This window comes from Lithobates pipiens, unplaced genomic scaffold (assembly GCF_037356315.1).
Source record: "Lithobates pipiens isolate NorthernLeopardFrog02 unplaced genomic scaffold, aLitPip1_a1.2 Scaffold_1, whole genome shotgun sequence".
Taxonomy (NCBI): Eukaryota; Metazoa; Chordata; class Amphibia; order Anura; family Ranidae; genus Lithobates; species Lithobates pipiens.
In genome coordinates, this window is record NW_027507685.1 from 115,940,730 (window position 1) to 115,958,526 (window position 17,797).

The window sequence follows — 17,797 nt, forward strand, 5'->3', positions numbered from 1 at the left end:
AGCCCCTGCCTACTGGTGACACCACCCCACCTACTGGTGACACACCCCGCCTACTGGTGACAGCCCCACCTACTAGTGACATCACCCCGCCTACTGGTGACACACCCCGCCTACTGGTGACAGCCCCACCTACTGGTGACACCACCCTGCCTACTGGTGACACACCCCGGTCTACTGGTGACACACCCCGCCTACTGGTTACACCCCCTCCTACTGGTAAGACCCCCACCTACTGGTGACGACCCGCCTACTGGTGACACCCTGCCAACTGGTGATACACCCGCCTACTGGTGACACCCTGCCAACTGGTGACACACCCGCCTACTGGTGACAGCCCCACATACTGGTGACACCCCCCCCCCGCCTACTGCTGACACCACCCCCCTACAGGTGACACCCCCACCTACTGGTGACTGCCGCACCTACTGGTGACACCCCCGCCTACTTGTGACACCACCCTGCCTACTGGTGACACCACTCTGCCTACTGTTGACACCCCTGCCTTCTGGTGACAACCCCGCCTACTGGTGAAAACCCCCGCCAACTGGTGACACCCTGCCAACTGGTGACACCACCCGCCTACTGGTGACACCCTGCCAACTGGTGACACACCCGCCTAAAGGTGACACTTACCGCTTACTGGTGACACCCCCGCCTACTGGGGACACCACCCCCGCCTACTGGTGACACCACCTCGCCTACTGGTGACAACCCCCGCCTACTGGTAACACCACCCCGCCTACTGGTGACACCCCTGCCTACTGATGACACCACTCCGCCTACTGGTGACAGCCCCACCTACTGATGACACCCCGCCTACTGGTGACACCCCGCCTACTGGTGACACTCTGCCTACTGGTGACCCCCCTGCCTACTGGCCACCCCCCAGCCAATTGGTGACACCTCCCCGCCTACTGGTGACACCAGCCCTCCTACTGGTGACACCCCCCACCTACTGGTGACACCCTGCCAACTGGTGACACCTTCAGCCTTTTGGTAACACCCCCGCCAACTGGTGACACCCTTCCAACTGGTGACACCTCCCACCTACTGGTGACGCCCTGCCAACTGGGGACACACCCGCCTAAAGGTGACACTTCCCGCTTACTGGTGACACCCCCGCCTACTGGGGACACCACCCCCGCCTACTGGTGACACCACCTCGCCTACTGGTGACAACCCCCGCCTACTGGTAACACCACCCCGCCTACTGGTGACACCCCCGCCTACTGGTGACACCCCCGCCTACTGATGACACCACTCCGCCTACTGGTGACAGCCCCACCTACTGATGACACCCCGCCTACTGGTGACACCCCGCCTACTGGTGACACTCTGCCTACTGGTGACCCCCCCCTGCCTACTGGCCACCCCCCAGCCAATTGGTGACACCTCCCCGCCTACTGGTGACACAGCCCTCCTACTGGTGACACCCCCCACCTACTGGTGACACCCTGCCAACTGGTGACACCCCCACCTACTGGTGACACCCTGCCAACTGGTGACACCCCCCGCCTACTGGTGACACCCTGACAACGAGTGACACCTCCCCACCTACTGGTGACACCCCCCACCCCCGCCTACTGGTGACACCCTGCCAACTGGTGACACCTCCCCGCCTACTGGTGACACCACCCTGCCTACTCTTGACACCCCCCCGCCTACTGCTGACACCACCCCCCTACAGGTGACACCCCCACCTACTGGTGACTGCCGCACCTACTGGTGACACCCCTGCCTACTGGTGGCACCACCCCGCCTACTGGTGACACCACTCTGCCTACTGTTGACACCCCTGCCTTCTGGTGACAACCCCACCTACTGGTGAAAACCCCCGCCAACTGGTGACACCCTGCCAACTGGTGACACCCCCCGCCTACTGGTGACACCCTGCCAACTGGTAACACACCTGCCTAAAGGTGACACTCCCTGCCTACTGATGACACCCCCCACCTACTGGTGACACCCCCGTCTACTGGTGACACCCCCGCCTACTGATGACTCCACTCCGCCTACTGGTGACAGCCCCATCTACTGATGACACCCCGCCTACTGGTGACAACCAGCCTACTGGTGACACTCCGCCTACTGGTGAAACCTCCCCGCTTACTGGTGAAACCAGCTCTCCTACTGGTGACACTCCGTGCCTTCTGGTGACACCCCCACCTACTGGTGACACCCTGCCAACTGGTGACACCCCCGCCTACTGGTGACACCCTGACAACTGGTGACACCTCCCCACTTACTGGTGACACCCCCCACCCCCCGCCTACTGGTGACACCCTGCCAACTGGTGACACCTCCCCGTCTACTGGTAACACCCCCCGCATACTGGTGACACACCCAGCCTACTGGTGACCCCCCACCTACTGGTGACACACACCGCCTTCTGGTAACCCCCCGCCTACTGGTGACACCCCCTTCCTACTGGTAAGACCCCCACCTACTGGTGACACCCTGCCTACAGGTGATACCTCCCCGCCTACTGGTGACACCACCCAGCCTACTGGTGACACACCCCGTCTACTGGTGACAGCCCCACCTACTGGTGACACCACCCTGCCTACTGGTGACACCCCCAGTCTACTGGTGACATCACCCCATCTTCTGGTGACATCCCCGCCTACTGGTGACACCCTGCCAACTGGTGGCACCGCCCCGTCTACTAGTGACACCCCCCGCCTACTGGTGACACACCCAGCCTACTGATGACCCCCCCACCTACTGGTGACACACACCGCCTTCTGGTGACCTCCCGCCTACTGATGACACCCCCTTCCTACTGGTAAGACCCCCAACTACTGGTGACACACTCCCTACTGGTGACACCACCCGCCTACTGGTAAAACACCACACCTACTGGTGACAGCCCCACCTACTGGTGACACCACCCCCGCCTACTGGTGACACCACCCCCGCCTACTGGTGACACCACCCTGCCTACTCTTGACACACCCCCGCCTACTGGTGACACCACCCCCCTACAGGTGACACCCCCACCTACTGGTGAATGCCGCAACTACTGGTGACACCCCCGCCTACTGGTGACACCACCCCGCCTACTGGGGACACCACTCTGCCTACTGGTGACACCCCCGCCTTCTGGTGACAACCCCGCCTACTGGTGAAAACCCCCAACTGGTGACACCCCCCACCTACTGGTGACACCCTGCCAACTGGTGACACCCCCCGCCTACTGGTGACACCCTGACAACTGGTGACACCTCCCCACCTACTGGTGACACCCCCCACCCCCGCCTACTGGTGACACCCTGACAACTGGTGACACCTCCCAGCCTACTGGTGACACCACCCTCACCTACTGGTTACACCTCCCGCCAACTTGTGACACCACCCCCGCCTACTGGTGACACCACCCCTGCCTACTGGTGACACCCCCCTGTCAACTGGTGACACCACTCCCGCCTACTGGTGACACCACCTCTGCCTACTGGTGACACCACCCTGCCTACTAGTGACACCACCCCCGCCTACTGGTGACACCCCCCTCCTACTGGTAAGACCCCCAACTACTGGTGACACCCTGCCTACTGGTGACACCCCCTGTCTTCTGGTGACACCATGCCAACTGGTGACACCTCCCTGTCTACTGGTGACACCCCCTGCCTACTGGTGACACACCCCACCTACTGATAAGACCCCCACCTAATGGTGACACCTCCCTGCCTACTGGTGACACCCCGCCTAATGGTGACACACCCCACCTACTGGTGACACCCCCCTCCTACTGGTAAGACTCCCACCTACTGGTGACACCCTGCCTACTGGTGACACCCCCCACCTTCTGGTGACACCACCGCCAACTGGTGACACCCTGCCAACTGGTGACACCTCCCTGCCTACTGGTGACACACCCGCCTACTGGTGACACCACCCCGTCTACTGGTGACACCACCCTGCCTACTGGTGACACCCCTGTCTACTGGTGACATCACCCCATCTTCTGGTGACATCCCCCACCTACTGGTGACACCCTGCCAACTGGTGACATCTCCCCGTCTACTGGTGACACCCCCGTCTACTGGTGACATCACCCCATCTTCTGGTGACATCCCCCGCCTACTGGTGACACCCTGCCAACTGGTGACACCTCCCCGTCTACTAGTGACACCCCCCGCCTACTGGTGACACACCCAGCCTACTGATGACCCCCCCGCCTACTGGTGACACACACCGCCTTCTGGTGACCCCCCGCCTACTGGTGACACCCCCTTCCTACTGGTAAGACCCCCAACTACTGGTGACACCCTCCCTACTGGTGACACCACCCGCCTACTGGTGACACACCACGCCTACTGGTGACAGCCCCACCTACTGGTGACACCACCCCCACCTACTGGTGACACCACCCCCCTACAGGTGACACCCCAACCTACTGGTGAATGCCGCACCTACTGGTGACACCCCCGCCTACTGGTGACACCACCCCGCCTACTGGTGACACCACTCTGCCTACTAGTGACACCCCCGCCTTCTGGTGACAACCCCGCCTACTGGTGAAAACCCCCGCCAACTGGTGACACCCCCGCCTACTGGTGACACCCTGCCAACTGGTTGACACACCCGCCTAAAGGTGACACACCGCCACCTACTGATGACACCACCCCGCCTACTGGTGACACCACCCCCACCTACTGGTGACACCACCCCCACCTACTGGTGACACCACCTCGCCTACTGGTGACACCCCCCGCCTACTGGTGACACCACCCCGCCTACTGGTGACACCCCCACCTACTGATGACACCACTCTGCCTACTGGTGACAGCCCCACCTACTGGTGACACCCTGCCTACTGGTGACACTCCGCCTACTGGTGACACCCCCTGCCTACTGGGGCCCTCCAACCAACTGGTGACACCTCCCCGCCTACTGGTGACACCACCCCCTCCTACTGGTGACACCCCCTGCCTTCTGGTGACACCCATACCTACTGGTGACATCCTGCCAACTGGTTAAACCCCCCCCGCCTACTGGTGACACTCTGACAACTGGTGACACCTCCCCACCTACTGGTGACACCCCCCACCCCCGCCTACTGGTGACACCCTGACAACTGGTGACACCTCCCCGCCTACTGGTGACACCACCCTCACCTACTGGTGACACCTCCCGCCAACTTGTGACACCACCCCCACCTACTTGTGACACCACCCCTACCTACTGGTGACACCTCCCTGTCAACTGGTGACACCACTCCCACCTACTGGTGACACCACCTCCGCCTACTGGTGACACCACCCACCTACTGGGGACAGATTTATAATAAATAAGAGGATCTGTGATTGTGTTTTGCCATAGTAATACTCTGTATCTGTAACTATAGGAATCCTCCACTACAAGAGAACAGCCAACACCTTCCAGACCCTCAAACACTCCTGTCCTCCAGGGGCTCAAACATTCCCCTCCTCCTTCTGGGACTCACACATTCCCCTCCTCCTTCTTCTTCATCAGGGGCTCAAATGCTTACTCCTCCTCCTGGGTCTCAAACACTCCCCTCCTCCTAATTCTTCATCAGGGACTCAAACACTCCCCTCCTCCTCCTCCTCCATCAGGGGCTCAAACACTCCCCTCCTCCTCTACCATCAGGGGCTCAAACACTCCCCTCCTCCTCCTTCTTCACCAGGGGCTCAAACACTCCCTCCTCCTTCTCCTTCTGGGGCTCAAACACCCCCTCCTCCATGGGCTCAAACACTCCCCTCCTCCAGGGCCTCAAACACTCCCCTCCTCCAGGTCTTCAAACACTCCCCTCCTCCTCCTCCTGGGGCTCAAACACTCCCCCCTGTCCTCCTTCTCCAGGGGCTCAAACACTCCCCTCCTCCTCCACAAGCTCAAACACACTCCTCCTCCTACTCCTGGGGCTCAATCACCTCCTCCTCCTCCAGGTGCTCAAATACCCCCTTCCTCCTCCTCTAGGGGCTCAAACACTCCCTACCTCAAAGGGCTCGAACACTCCCTTCCTCCTCCCCCTTTGATCATGGGTTCAAACATTCCCCTCTAGGGGCTCAAACACTTCCCTCCTCCAGGGGCACAAACACTCCCCTCCTCCATCTCCAGGGGCTCAAACACAGTATGCAGATTAGGGACACCACCCCCGCCTACTGGTGACACACCCCGCGTACTGGTGACAGCTCCACCTACTGGTGACACCACCCCCCGCCTACTAGTGACACACCCCGCCTACTGCTAACAGCCCTGCCTACTGATGACACCCCTCTGCTACTGGTAAGACCCCCACCTACTGGTGACACCCTGCCTACTGATGACACCCCCTGTCTTCTGGTGACAACCCCGCCTACTGGTGACACCCTGCCAACTGGTGACACCACCCCCGTCTACTGGTGACACCACCCCGCCTACTGGTGGTAGCCCCACCTACTGGTGACATCACCCCCACCTACTGGTGACACCACACTGCCTACTGGTGACACCACCCCCGCCTACTGGTGACACCACCCTGCCTACTGGTGACACCACCCCGCCTACTGGTGACAGCTCCACCTACTGGTGACACCCCCTCCTACTGGTAAGACCCCCAACTACTGGTGACACCCTGCCTACTGGTGACACACCTCCATCTTCTGGTGACACCCCCGCCTACTGGTGACACCCTGCCAACTGGTGACACCTCCCCGTCTACTGGTGACACCCCCTGCCTACTGGTGACACACCCCACCTACTGATAAGACCCCCACCTAATGGTGACACCTCCCTGCCTACTGGTGACACCCCCGCCTAATGGTGACACACCCCACCTACTGGTGACACCCCCCTCCTACTGGTAAGACTCCCACCTACTGGTGACACCCTGCTTACTGGGGACACCCCACACCTTCTGGTGACACCACCGCCAACTGGTGACACCCTGCCAACTGGTGACACCTCCTTGCCTACTGGTGACACACCCCCCTACTGGTGACACACCCCCACCTACTGGTGACACCACCCCGCCTACTGGTGACACCACCCCGCCTACTGATGACAGTCCCACCTACTGGTGACAGCCCTGCCTACTGATGACACCCCACCTACTGGTGACACCACCCCGCCTACTGGTGACACCACCCCGCCTACTGGTGACACACCCTGCCTACTGGTGACACCACCCCGCCTACTGGTGACACCACCCCGCCTACTGATGACAGTCCCACCTACTGGTGACAGCCCTGTCTACTGATGAATCCCCACCTACTGGTGAAACCCCCCGCCTACTGGTGACACCACCCCGCCTACTGGTGACACACCCCGCCTACTGGTGACAGCCCCACCTACTGGTGACACCACCCTGCCTACTGGTCACACACCCCCGTCTGCTGATGACATCACCCCGTCTTCTGGTGACATCCCCCGCCTACTGGTGACACCCTGCCAACTGGTGACACCTCCCCATCTACTGGTGACACCCCCCGCCTACTGGTGACACACCCAGCCTACTGGTGACCCCCCACCTACTGGTGACACACACTGCCTTCTGGTAACCCCCCGCCTACTGGTGACACCCCCTTCCTACTGGTAAGACCCCCACCTACTGGGACACCCTGCCTACTGGTGACACCTCCCCGCCTACTGGTGACACACCCCACCTACTGGTGACAGCCCCACCTACTGGTGACACCACCTACTGGTGACACCCCCCAGCCTACTGGTGACACCCTGCCAACTGGTGACACCTCCCCGTCTACTAGTGACACCCCCGCCTACTGGTGACACACCCAGCCTACTGATGACCCCCCGCCTACTGGTGACACACACCGCCTTCTGGTGCCCCCCTGCCTACTGGTGACACCCCCTTCCTACTGGTAAGACCCCCACCTACTGGTGACACCCTCCCTACTGGTGACACCTCCCCGCCTACTGGTGACACCCCCCATCCTACTGGTGACACACCCTGCCTACTGGTGACACCCCCTCCTACTGATAAGACCCCCACCTACTGGTGACACCCCCGCCTACTGGTGACATCCTGCCAACTGGTTATACACCCGCCTACTGGTGACACCCTGCCAACTGGTGACACACCCGCCTACTGGTGACACCCCCCACCTACTGGTGACACCACCCCACCTACTGGTGACAGCCCCACCTACTGGTGACACCACCCCACCTATTGGTGACATACCACGCCTATTGGTGACAGCCCCACCTACTGGTGACAACACCCCGCTTACTGGTGACACCACCATGCCTACTGGTGACACACCCCGCCTACTGGTGACACCACCCTGCCTACTGGTGACACCAACCCGTCTACTGGTGACACCACCCCCACCTACTGGTGACACCCCCGCCTACTGGTGACACCACCCCGCCTACTGGTGACACCACCCTGCCTACTGGTGACACCCCTGCCTTCTGGTGACACCCCCGCCTACTAGTGACACCCCCGCCAACTGGTGACACTCTGCCAACTGGTGACACCCCCGCTTACTGGTGACACCCTGCCAACAGGTGACACACCCGCCTAAAGGTGACACCCCCGCCTACTGGTGACACCCCCCCACCTACTGGGGACATCACCACACCTACTGGTGACACCCTGGCTACTGGTGACACCACCCCTACCTACTGGTGACACCACCTCCCTTATTGGTGACACCCCCGCCTACTGGTGATACCACCCCGCCTACTGGTGACACCCCAGCCTACTGATGACACCACCCCGCCTACTGGTGACAGCCCCACCTACTGGTGACACCCTGCCAACTGGTGACACACCCGCCTACTGGTGACATCCTGCCAACTGAGGACACCCCCTGCCTACTGGTGACACCACCCCCCGCCTACTAGTGACACCCCCGCCTACTGGGGACACCACATCGCCTACTGGTGACAGCCCCACCTACTGGTGACACCACCCCCGCCTACTGGTGAATCCCCCCGTCTACTGGTGACACCACCCCCGTCTACTGATAAGACCCCCACCTACTGGTGGCACCCTGCCTACTGGTGACACCACCCCCGCCTACTGATAAGACCCCCACCTACTGGTGGCACCCTGCCTACTGGTGACACCCCCACCTTCTGGTAACACCCCTGCCTACTAGTGACACCCCTCTCCTACTGGTAAGACCCCCATCTACTGGTGACGCCCTGCCTACTGATGCCACCCCCTGTCTTCTGGTGACACCCCTGCCTACTGGTGACACTCTGCCAACTGGTGACACCACCCTGCCTACTGTTGACACCACCCCTGTCTACTGGTGACACCACCCCGCCTACTGGTGACAGCCCCACCTACTGGTAACACCACCCTGCCTACTGGTGACACCACCCCGCCTACTGGTGACAGCCCCACCTACTGGTGACACCCCCTCCTACTGGTAAGACCCCCAACTACTGGTGACACCCTGCCTACTGGGGATACCCCCATCTTCTGGTGACACCCCCCACCTACTGGTGACACCCTTCCAACTGGTGACACCTCCCCGTCTACTGGTGACTAGGGATGAGCTTGGTATGTTCGACTCGAACACCGGTTGTTCGCCCGTTCGGCGAAGCCAGAACTCTGTGGAGAACACAGAGCATTGCTGGCTCATGATTGGCTAAGCATGCACTGTGACCCCACATGCTTGATCAATCATCATAGCGCCTGCAGCGAGGAGAGCCATGATTGGCCACAGGCAGGATGCCTGTGACCAATCATAGCTCAGGCTGTGTAGTACACGACCCACACTATATAAGGCTGCCAGCGCGGCGGCCTTGTGTAGTGTGTTGGCGTCTGCAGGAGTTAGTGGGTGTTGTCTGTGTACCTTTAGCGCAGTATACACCTGTATCTACATATTTAGCGTTATTGCTCTTCTGTAATTGAGCTATCAGCCATCTGCAGGAGTTTCTGGGTGTTGTCTGTGTGCCCTGAGTGCAGTATACACCTTTATCCACCTATATAGCTATATTGCTCTTCTGTAATTGAGCTATCAGCCATCTGCAGGAGTTTCTGGGTGTTGTCTGTGCGCCATGAGTGAGGTATACACCTGTATCCACCTATTTAGCCATATTGCTCTTCTGTAATTGAGCTATCAGCCATCTGCAGGAGTTTCTGGGTGTTGTCTGTGTGCCCTGAGTGCAGTATACACCTTTATCCACCTATATAGCTATATTAATCTTCTGTAATTGATCTATCAGCCATCTGCAGGAGTTTCTGGGTGTTGTCTGTGTGCCCTGAGTGCAGCATACACATGTATCCACCTATTTAGCGTTATTGCTCTTCTTTAATTGAGCTACCAGCCATCTGCAGGAGTTTCTGGGTGTTGTCTATGTGCCCTGAGTGCAGTATACACCTTTATCCACCTATATAGCTATATTGCTCTTCTGTAATTGAGCTATCAGCCATCTTCAGGAGTTTCTGGGTGTTGTCTGTGTGACCTGAGTGCAGTATACACCTTTATCCATCTATATAGCTGTATTGCTCTTCTGTAATTGAGCTATCAATTTCATCATCAGTGACTCCTTCCCTAGACCCACCACGTCCTCCTGAGGAGTCCCCTGAACTCTTTGAGCACAGTGTTGGGTACATGCTCCAAGAGGATGCCCAGTGTTTTGTAGGCTCTGATGATAATACTCAGCTAGAGGAAGGCAGTAGTGTGAGCGCAGAGAGAGGGGATGCTCAAGAAGGACAGCAATCTAGCAGTCATGTTCCACAAGCTGCAGTATACTGCCAGGTTTGCTCCAGCGATGAAGAGGTAGGGGATGATGAGGACACTGACACCACATGGGTGCCTGGTAGGAGAGGAGGAGGAGGATGCACATCATCAATGAGGCAGGATGCCCTCCGGGGGCCAGCTTAGGGGCAGCACACCGTTGAATCACACCGCAGAGCTCCGCCTCTGCAGGGCGCTGCCTCTGCGCATTATTCTAAAAGTTCTTTGGTGTGGGCCTTTTTTGAGACAAGTGCATCAGATCGCACCGCTGCTATTTGCAACATATGTCTCAAGCGTATCTCGCATGGCCAAAACATCAGCTGCTTGGGCACCACATGCTTGACCAGACATATGTTGACCTGCCATGCAGCTCGTTGGCAAGCGTACCTCAAATACCCACACCAAAGAACAAAGCGGACCTCTCCTTGCTCCTTATCAGCTGGGATCTCCAACCCCACTAGACCTTCAGTCCTCTCTGAAACCTACGCTTAGAGGAATGAAGGTGTAGAATTAGGTGTGTCACAGCCAAGTGCTTGCAGGCACTCTGCTAGCAGTACAGCCACATCCGATTGTAGCAGGCAAATTTCCCTGCCCCAGCTACTGGACCGTAGAAAGAAGTTCACTTCCAGCCATCCACATGCGCAGCGGTTGGATGCTAGATTGGCTAAATTGCTAGCACTTCAACTGCTACCTTTTCAGTTGGTAGACTCGGCCCCCTTCCGTGAGTTTGTGCAATGTGTGGTTCCTCAGTGGCTGGTCCCCAAACACCACTTTTTCTCACGGAAGGCGATTCCGGCTCTCTACCGGCATGTGGAAGGCAATGTCCTTGCCTTGCTGGACAGGGCGGTCAGCGGTAAGGTGCATATTACCACTGACTCATGGTCCAGCAGGCATGGATAGGGACGTTACCTGTCTTTCACGGCCCATTGGGTCAGTCTTCTGGCAGCTGAGAAGGATGCAGGACAAGGTGCAGTAGTGTTGGAGGTTGTTCCGCCACCATGCCTCCAAAATGCTACTACTGGTTGTAACACACCTCTCTCCTCCACCCCCTCCTCTTCTTCTTCCTCCATGGCCTCTTCCACTGCTCTGTCCTCGGAACCAGCGGTGCTCCGTAGGCGTTCAAGGGGCTACGCAAGTACGCAGGCAAAACGATGCCATGCCGGGCTTGCGCTGGTTTGTTTGGGGGACAGGAGCCACACTGGGGCAGATATTTTGTCAGCTCTGCAGGGGCAGGCCGAGAGGTGGTTGACGCCATGCCAGCTTAAGCCAGGATTGGTGGTTTGCGACAATGGCACAAACCTCCTCTCCGCCCTCCAACAGGGACAACTGACCCATGTGCCCTGTGTGGTGCAGTGGTTCTTGGGCAGGTACCCGGGCTTACAGGATGTCCTGAAGCAGGCCAGGAAAGTCTGTGTGCATTTCCGCCAATCATTTAATGCCTGTGCTTGGCTGGCTGAGCTCCAAAACTAGTTGAACCTGCCCAAGAACAGCCTTATATGTGACATGCCCACCAGGTGGAACTCAGCGTTGGCCATGCTGCAGAGGCTGCACACGCAGCAGAGGGCCATCAATGGGTACCTGTGCGACTACGGCACCAGGACAGGGTCAGGGGAGCTCGTTTTTTTTCACCACGCCAGTGGGGCATGATCAGGGATGCATGCACTGTCCTGTCACCATTTGAGGAGACCACAAGGATGGTGAGCAGTGACAGTGCATGCATCAGTGACACTGTACCTCTTGTCCACCTGTTGGAGCATACGCTACGTGTAATAATGGACAGGGCACTTGAGGCAGAACAGAGGCAGGAAGAGGAGGACTTCCTTGCCTCTCAAGGCCCCCTTTATCCAGACAGTATTCCTGCTGTCCCACCCATCACACAGGAAGAGGACGAGGAGGAGGAGGATGATTGTGTCAGCATGGGGGTCGAGGCTGGCACTCAGCATCAGCAGCAGTCTTGTAGGGATGATTTACAGTCCCAAGAAACCCGTGGACTTGTACGTGGCTGGGAGGAGGTAGCTACGGATCATGTTGTCCTTAGTGACCCTGAGGACTCCGGACCGAATGTCTCAGCTAACCTACGCTGCATGGCCTCCCTGATCCTGCAAAGCCTGCGGAAGGATCCTCGTATTCTTCGGATCAAGGAGAGGGACCATTACTGGCTGGCCACTCTCCTTGAACCACGGTACAAGAGTAAGGTTGCCGACCTTATCTTGCCATCACAGAGGGAGCAGAGGATGAGACATCTCTGGGAGGCCTTGCAGAAAGGTCTGTGCAATGTGTTCCCAGAGACTGGGAGGTTACAAACTCGTGGTCCTGGACAACGTGTTGCTGAGGCATCGGTCAGAAGGAGCGGTGGAGAAGGTGGCCATCTGACCGATGTGTTCAGACAATTGTTTAGTCCGCAGCCCCAAGGTATGATCGGTTCCAGCAACCATCGCCAGCGTCTGACTTACATGGTGCAGGAATACCTAGGGGCAAGGTCAGAGTTGGACACCTTTCCCACCGAAAATCCTCTGGCTTACTGGGTCTTGAGGATGGATCACTGGCCAGAGCTTGCACAGTATGCAATTGAGCTACTGGCCTGTCCTGCATCCAGCTTTCTTTCGGAACGCACCTTCAGTGCTGCTGGTGGTTTTGTTACCGATCACAGGGTGCGCCTGTCCACCGACTCGGTTGATCGACTGACCTTCATAAAGATGAATCAGTCTTGGATCACCCACAGCTACCAAGCACCTGAAGCTGATGTAACCGAATAATTTTTTTTGAAATATCACATCCCTTCAAGACTGCCTATGCTGATGCTGAGTGACTGTCCTGTTATGTTGACTGTCTATCCTCTTCCTCCTCCGCTGATATCTTGGAAGAATATTTTTGGTTCTGGGTGATGCCACCAGCCCAATTTTTCAGCCACTGTTTAACAGAGGCGTGTAATTACAATTTTTGATGCAATGCTTTGCAGCAGGGCTCATTCCTGCACTACAACTAGAGTATATGGGAGAGGTTGCAGTGTCATGGCACCAGCACCAATGCCTAAGGCCCAATTTTTCAGCCCCTGTTTAACAGGGACATGTAATAAAATTTTTGATGCAATGCTTTGCAGCAGGGCTCATTCCTGCACTCCAACTAGAGTATCTGGGAGAGGTTGCCGTGTCGTGGCACCAGCAAGCAGTGCCTAAGGCCCAATTTTTAAGCCCCTGTTTAATAGGGGCATGTAATTACAATTCTTGATATAATATTTCACAGCAGGGCCCGTTCCTGTGCCCACCAAGAGTAACTGTTAAGACTTATAGTGTTGTGGCACCAGCACCACCACCACAATCACCAAAGGTCCAATTTTTCTACCACTGTTCATCAATGGCATGTAATTACAATTCTTGATATAATCGTTCACAGCAGGGCACTCCAGCACCCACCAGGAGTCATTTTGAGGGCTTACAATGTTGTGGCAACACCAATACCTTGTTCCGCCATTTGCAGAGCATATAGGGCAGGCCCCTACTTTCAAACATCCAACTTACAAACGTCTCCTACTTGCAAACGGAAGGAGACAACAGGAAGTGATGAAAAAAGACGTACGGCAAAAAAATTATACAGGGGTGATAACCCTTCCCTATGTTTTCCAAAAAGCTTAAAAATAGATTTTTTGACTGGAGCTACACTTTAAAAATGTACCAGTTCAAAATTACAAACAGATTCTACTTAACACAACAAACCTACACAGTCCCTGTCTTGTTTGCACCGCCTGTATACTGCTGTTCTGAGTATATAGGGCCTTTTTTAATATGGGTACGGGGTCCCCCTTAATATCCGTACAAGACCCAAAGGGGCTGGTAATGGGGGGGAAGGGCTACCCATGCCATTTTTCCCAATGATTTTCATCCACATTGCCGGAACCAGATATTACCTTAAAACCGCAAGCAGTTTTAAATGACGTTTTTTCCGTTAAATGTAATTTTGTGCAGGGACTGTTCTAAACACGGGAAACACTTGGCACTTCACAGGCATACTATAGACACCCCCCAGGCACAATATTTAAAGGAATATTTCACTTTTTTTTTTCACTTTAATCGTCATTAAAATCAGTGCTCCTGAAAAACATCAGTTTTTAAAAACATTTTAGGCATTGACCCATGTCCCCTGGGGCAGGAGCCAGGTCCCCAAACCCTTTTTAGAAGGTGACACCACCCCCACCTACTGGTGACACCCCCGCCAACTGGTGACACCCCCCACCTACTGGTGACACCCTGCCAACTGGTGACACCTCCCCGTCTACTGGTGACATCACCCCATCTTCTGGTGACATTCCCCGCCTACTGGTGACACCCTGCCAACTGGTGACACCTCCCCGCCTACTGGTGACACACCCTGCCTACTGGTGACCCCCCGTCTACTGGTGACTCCCCCTTCCTACTGGTAAGACCCCCACCTACTGGTGACACCACCCCCCCTACTGGTGACACCACCCCGCCTACTGGTGACAGCCCAACCTACTGGTGACAGCCCTGCCTACTGGTGACACCCCACCTACTGGTGACAACCCCCGCCTACTGGTGACACCATCCCGCCTACTGGTGACAGCCCCAACTACTGGTGACTGCCCTGCCCACTGGTGAAACCCCACCTACTGGTGACAAACCCCGCCTACTGGTGACACCATCCCTCCTACTGTTGACACACCCCGCCTACTGGTGATAGCCCCACCTACTGGTGACACCACCCCGCCTACTGGTGACACGCTCCGCCTACTGGTGACACACCCCGCCTACTGGTCACATCCCCCGCCTTCTTGTGACACCTCCCGCCTACTGGTGACACCCCCTGCCTACTGGTGACACACTCCCGCCTACTGGTGACACCCTGCTAACTGGTAACACCTCCCTGCCTACTGGTGACACCACCCTGGCCTACTGGTGACACACCCGTCTACTGGTGACACACCCCCGCCTACTGGTGACACCACCCCGCCTACTGGTGACACCACCCCGCCTACTGGTGACAGCCCAACCTACTGGTGACAGCCCTGCCTACTGGTGACACCCCACCTACTGGTGACAACCCCCGCCTACTGGTGACACCATCCTGCCTACTGGTGACAGCCCCACCTACTGGTGACTGCCCTGCCTACTGGTGAAACCCCACCTACTGGTGACAACCCCCGCCTACTGGTGACACCATCCCTCCTACTGTTGATAGCCCCACCTACTGGGGACACCACCCCCGCCTATTGGTGACACACCCCGCCTACTGGTGACACACCCCGCCTACTGGTAAGACCCCGCCTACTGGTGACACCCCCCGCCTTCTTGTGACACCTCCCGCCTACTGGTGACACCCTCTGCCTACTGGTGACACACTCCCGCCTACTGGTGACACCCTGCCAACTGGTAACACCTCCCTGCCTACTGGTGACACCACCCTGGCCTACTGGTGACACCCCCGCCAACTGGTGACACCCCCCACCTACTGGTGACACCACCCCCGCCTACTGGTGACACCCCCGCCAACTGGTGACACACCCCCACCTACTGGTGACACACCCCCACCTACTGGTAACACACCCCCACCTACTGGTGACACCCCCGCCTACTGGTGACAGCCCAACCTACTGGTGACAGCCCTGCCTACTGGTGACACCCCACCTACTGGTGGCAACCCCCGCCTACTGGTGACACCATCCCGCCTACTGGTGACAGCCCCACCTACTGGTGACTGCCCTGCCTACTGGTGAAACCCCACCTACTAGTGACAACCCCCGCCTACTGGTGACACCATCCCTCCTACTTTTGACACACCCCACCTACTGGTGATAGCCCCAACTACTGGTGACACCACCCCCGCCTACTGGTGACACACCCCGCCTACTGGTAAGACCCCGCCTACTGGTGACACCTCCCGACTTCTTGTGACACCTCCCGCCTACTGGTGACACCCCCTGCCTACTGGTGACACACTCCCGCCTACTGGTGACACCCTGCCAACTGGTATCACCTCCCTGCCTACTGGTGACACCACCCTGGCCTACTGGTGACACCCCCGCCAACTGGTGACACCCCCGCCTACTGGTGACACCACCCCGCCTACTGGTGAAACCCCCGCCAACTGGTGACACCCTGCCAACTGGTGACACCCCCCGCCTACTGGTGACACCCTGCCAACTGGTGACACACCCGCCTACTGGTGACACACCCCCACCTACTGGTGACACCACCCCACCTACTGGTGACACCCCCCGCCTACTGGTGTCACCACCCTCCTACTGATGACACCCCCCGCCTACTGATGACACCACCCTACCTACTGGTGACACCCTGCCTACTGATGACACCCCCGCCTACTGGTGACACCCTGCCAACTGGTGACACCCTCCGCCTACTGCTGACACCACCCTGCCTACTGGTGACACCCCCGCCTACTGGTGACACCACCCCCGCCTACTGGTGCCACCCCGCCTGCTGGTAAGACCCCTGCCTACTGGTGACACCCTGCCTACGACACCCCCCCTTCTTGTGACACTGCCCCGCCTACTGGTGACACCCCCTGCCCAGTGGTGACACACTCCCGCCTACTGGTGACACCCTGCCAACTGGTGACACCTCCCTGCCTACTGGTGACACCACCCCGGCCTACTGGGGCCCCCCCACCTACTGGTGACACCCTGCCAACTGGTGACACCTCCCCACCTACTGGTGACACCCCCCGCCTACTGGTGACACCCCCCTGCCAACTGGTGACACCACCCCACCTACTGGTGACCCGCCGCCTACTGGTGACACCACCCTCACCTACTGGTGACACCTCCCCCGCCTACTGCTGACACCCCTGTTATACCTGAAGGGTTCCACATGTACTGCCACTTTAAGGCTGGCTCCACCCAGGAGTGATGCCAAGGGTCAAGGGGTATAGTAGCCATCTTGGACACATGTAAGCAGCCTAATAAGATGTACTGTCCTGAGGTGCATGTTGCAGTGTACAGTGAGTACTGGAAATAAACTTCCATTGTTCCAGACCAGAGTCTTGTGTCTCTCACAACACAGAGGATATAACAGTGGCGACGAGGATGGGATTTACAAAGTGTCTATCAGTCTGAGAGAGAGACAAAGACATTGTGGATTGTTACCTGGATAAAAGCAATCACAGAT